The sequence below is a fragment of the Sinocyclocheilus anshuiensis genome, unplaced genomic scaffold, assembly GCF_001515605.1.
Source record: "Sinocyclocheilus anshuiensis isolate Anshui unplaced genomic scaffold, SAMN03320099.WGS_v1.1 scaffold3813, whole genome shotgun sequence".
Classification (NCBI taxonomy): Eukaryota; Metazoa; Chordata; class Actinopteri; order Cypriniformes; family Cyprinidae; genus Sinocyclocheilus; species Sinocyclocheilus anshuiensis.
The window spans coordinates 40,208-45,553 of record NW_015548185.1 but is presented as its reverse complement, the minus strand read 5'-3'; positions in this window follow the sequence as shown (position 1 = coordinate 45,553).

The window sequence follows — 5,346 nt, the reverse complement described above, 5'->3', positions numbered from 1 at the left end:
TATATATATATATATATATGTATGTGTGTATATATGTATGTGTGTATATATGTATGTGTGTATGTATGTATGTATGCGTTTGTATGTATGTGTGTGTGTGTGTGTGTGTATATGTATTATATATGTATGTGTATATATATGTGTATATATATACACCTGTACTGTGTTAGGCTAACCGAGACTTGTCATTTGCACTTATATATTGTTGCTCTTTTGTTAGTTTTGACTGCTTTTATTGTCCTCATTTGTAAGACACTTTGGATAAAAGCGTCTGCTAAATGACTAAATAAATAAATAAAACTCCGCTGTGCGTCATACAGAGAGCGCGACCATAACGTAGAGACCGAAATGACATGCCGTCGTGTAAATAAGATAAAAAATGTAAGGGGGGTGGACCTCCCCCCTAATATAATGGCAGGGGAAACACTGCGCGTCTATCTATCAGCGGATCCGTTTATGTACAGATATATTGAGATCCGCTGATAGATAGACGCGGCTTTCAAACGCTCCCGTGTGCTCGGTGAAGAGCGTGAAGTGATGATCATTGTAGCCAATCACAGTCCTATCTGATGAGCGCGTGAACACAATGGCCAATCAGCGGTGTTTAAGAATGCGCTCAAATGTTAGCGGAAAATTTTAACATTTCAGTACCGACTGGTATTGCGGTCGGTACGTTTGACAACACTAATCCCAAGTACACTAAAAGAGCAGCATACTAGCATTCAGCATCACCGTTCTCTAAGACTCAACTGTGTTAAAGCAATTACTAATGTCTAGTCTTGGAAAGGGATTTTTAAAGCTGATCGTTTGATTCTGACATATTAGTAGGGGTGGGAATCACCAGAGGCCTCACGGTACGATATTATCACGATACTTCTGTCACGATACAATATTATTGCGATTTTAAATATATTGCGATATATTGCAATTTATTACCTTTTTCCAACTTCAAATTATGTCCCCAAAGGAAAACTTTGACAACATCTGTTTTAACTAAAAAGAAACATTTCTCGGTTTGTTTATCTCACTTCAGTTTTATTGTTGCAGTGCAAAATGAGATTGTCAAGCAGACAAACTGACCAACACTTTCATGAAAACCTGTCATAAATGTTGTATGCACCTGGCAAACTCAACTATTAGTATTACAGTCTAATCTAGTCCACCTTAATTAAATGTAAACAGGTATGCACTGCTGTGCTACTACAGGTATTTTGAACAGTGCAACTTGAAATTGTACTAAAAAGTTGTGCAGACCCTTCAGCAATTGGGGCATTTGAAAGTAAATTACTGTTAAATTTAAATTAAATTAAATAAAACATGTAGTCTTACATCTAGGGATGCACCGAAATGAAAATTCTGGGCTGAAAACTACGACTGAACGATTTTGGAAAATAATCTAATTGCGATTTTTTTTACCAATATTGCGATTGCGATTTAACATGCAATTATTTTTTAAGCTCTTCATCTTCTGTATTATTCAACAAAGACAAGCAGTAAATAATTTTATAATATGACCAACACAATATTAAACAGATTAAACATAAACTTTAAAATTATTTCCTGTAGGCCAGGCCTATGTTATGATGAAATTAGGCGAAGCATGAAATTGATATGAATGACATTTTTATTTAACTACTTCGATTACAGTAGTATATTGACTGATTTGTTGAACTTCCAGCCTTGTAAACATGTAAAAATTATGTAAACATAAAGCAAACAAATAAGCCTGGTGTAAACATTATTATGAAAGTCAGCTCAGTAACAAATCACACAAACTAAAGTGCAGATTGCAGAAATATACTGTAAAAACAAATATGTGGGTTTACCACACTCAGTATTTAGATAATTAAAAATAAACATGATACGTAAACATTTGGATTGCACTTTTTAAACATTGTCTGTTAACTTTACTAGTGTTTTAATAAATAAATAAAATATAAAATATATATTTTCTTACTGATCTCCAGTCAGTAATATAACACACAAAAGGCAGAAAAAAAGAAGAACAAATATCTGCCTGTGCCTCTTTGAAAATAATTAGGTAAATCAAAGTTAAATGTAATATAAACATATTAATTGTAATGTTTAATAAAATCTTAAAAGAAAAATAAACACTGTCTGAACATTAAATATTAATCTTAATTATCTCCAGTCAGTAACAGCAACAGGCCACACAAACTAAAGTGCACAATGAGTATGGCATTGCCAGCCATAGTGATCCTACTGTATGGTTCTCAGTAGCTCACAAGTTTTTTGCTAGGAAAACCAGCATATCCACTTTTGCTGGTTTTAAGGACGAGCGAGTGCAAGTCACTATATTCCCTCCGGTGCTAAAAAGACGCTCTGAGGGGGCACTTGTGGCTGGTACACAAAGATACTTGCGGGCTATCTTGGACAGTCGTGGAAAGTTGATCTTGTGCACCTTCCATCAGGCCAAGGGATTGTCTTCTCCGTCAATGACAGGGGTCAACAGGTAACTGTTTAACTCTGCCTCTGCAACATCTTCAAGTTGCACAGGCAAAGCAGAAGAAGCCACACTGGTTTTGAAAAGGCTGCCAAGAGACTTCTTTGCCTTTTCCCCAGAGGGCTGTGCACTTTGAGGCTTTTGAACGGTTTCAGTACGAGATCTTGTCTCCTGTGAGATGAAAAAAAAAATTACATTAGTTTTGCAGTTGAATTACATATAAATATAAATAATAATAATATATATAATAATAATGATAATAATTAACCTGGTTATATGTACGTCTTGCTGATTCAAGCATTTCCGTCTTCAGTCGGGTCTTAATGGCAGGGATGTTGTCTGTGCTGATGTACTGCATTTTGAACCTAGGGTCCATGAAGGACGCAACATCCAGAAGCTCCTGGGTGTAGGGGTCACTATATTTGTCATTGAGGTATGCCAGGACCTTGGTTTTAATTGATCTAGTCAGGTCAGTGTCCTCAGCATCTTCAGCCAGGACTGATGTGGCCAGAAGGTGGAGAACTGGCTTGAGGTAAGAGATGCTCACATACTCCTCTCCAGAAAGAGCATCCGTAAATTCCAGGAGAGGATGCAGTGCCTTGTGAATAGACTCTAACACTTCAATATCCTGCCAGGTTGGGATGAGGTAGCGTGCATATCGGTCACCTGACAATACATGGGATATGGCTTTGGCCTGTTCTAGCACTCTGGCAATCATCTTTTCTTTCGATCCCCATCTTGTTGGGCATTCAGTTATGAGGGTGTGCTCAGGAAGTTTGAGCTCCCTCTGTGCCTCAGTCATTGCTGCCTTTTTCTTCCAACTGTGGGAGAAGTGCCCCACCAGCTTCCTGCACAGCCCTAATGCTCTTGACACTCTGTCATCTTTGATTGCATTTTCTGGATAAATAAATAAAAAGTGTAATTCATACAATTTTAGGTGTGTGATACAAGGCTATCACCATTACACACACACACTCACATTCCATCTCTCACTCACTCTAAAAACAGTCACACACTCTCTCTCTCTCTCTCTCTCTCTCTCTCACTCACACACACAAGATACAAACTTACCAATGGCGAGATGTAATCTGTGCCCGAAGCACTGGAGCCTGCTCCATTCATTAAGTTGTGCTGCCTTCACCATATTTGATGCGTTGTCCGTCGTAATGCAGACGAGGTTCTCTTCGTTGAGATCCCAGCTGGCAAGCCCCTCTCTCAGGCCGGCTGCAATATTTTCCACCGTGTGGTCGTCCGGGAAGTAGGCAGTTTGAAGGCAGCGAGCTTTGAGGTCAAAGTCTTCGTTAACGAAATGCACCGTAAGACTCTGATAGGGCTCCGCTGTACGGCTTGACCACATATCAGTAGTAGCAGCAAAAAACTTTTTTTTTTTGAAAACGTTGTTTTCAGCTCCGCTGCGACTCTCTGTTTGCATTTTTTGTGTAGCTCCGGTATGGCAACCTGACTAAAATATGTGCGGGACGGCATTCTGTACCGCTTATCCAGTATATTTATCAAAGCCGTGAACCCAGGCTTGATCACCGTACTGAGAGGCATCATATCTTTTGCAATGAATTCTGTTACTGCGTGCGTAATTTCCACATGCCGTTTTGAAGTATGTTCATATGGAGTTACGCTTTCAAACATTTCGGTCAGTGATGCCTGTCGGGTGGTACTTGGCTTACTTGACACACTGGTGTTTGGCTTTTTAGCCATGCAACTATCATACAGGACTTTGTGGTGTTTTTTTAAGTGCTGAATCAGGTTAGTAGTGTTTCCCCATGAGGTAGCAACGTTAGCAAGGCATGTTTTGCACAATACCTGACGCTGCGCATCATCTTCTTTTTTAAAGCCAAAATAGTCCCACACAACTGACGTACTGTTCCTCTTTGACACAAAAGTTTCCGCTGTGTCAGGTTCTGTCGAGCCTGATGCCATTGTATAAGTTAACAGGTCAAAGTACAGCGTAGCGTGGCAAGTTGTTGCTTCCTCTTGAGTCTGCTGACAACATTGCTCTCGCGTCACGTGACCAGGGTGAAATCACAGCCTTTGCGGTTTAAAAATCGCGTTTTGTCATATCGCAATATTATCGCAAATGCAATTAATAGTTCAGCCCTACCGAAAACCAAAAATGCTTTGTAATGATTATTTATTATTTTATTAAATAATAAAGTAATTTTGTAAGACTTTTTAAATTTAATTACATTTTAATGATACTGAATAAAAAAAAACAAGCCAATAAAATAACCACACTTTTACTGAAAGTAACATTAAAACTGGACAGAATTTATATTAATATTGGTAACACTTTACAATAAGGTTCATTAGTTAATTACTTTAGTTAATGAAGTAGGCCTATACTGCATAGAAATTTCCTGTCAGCGCGTTATTTGAGCGGACTTTGCTTTTCCGATGAGCATGAGTGGTACAGGAGCGGAACGCACATTCATAGATCGGAATATTGAGCGGAGCATCAAACTGCGCAGTGACGAGGAGAGTGAAACATGCGCGCTGAACACTGCGGGGCGGGCGCGCCATATATATATATTATTATTATTATTAATAATAATAGGACCCTCTCGAAACGTGATTGGGCGGGTTTTGTTGTGAAAACCTGGCAACCTCTTCTTAAAAGCAGTGGCGACCTCAAGAGGAGGAAACACATCAAACTAACAAAACACCCCGATCAAGTTCAAGCAGGCAAGTTTCAATTACATTTTTAATATTTAGAGCTTCTGTTCTGTTGGGAATATTATTCCATATTTTAATTTGAATTTCGGATTGAAATAAACATCGCCGTTAGCGTATACATAGTTAATCGTTAGCATAAACGCGGCTAACGCTAATATAATGAGCATTAGAATGAATTTTGTTCAAAATGATTT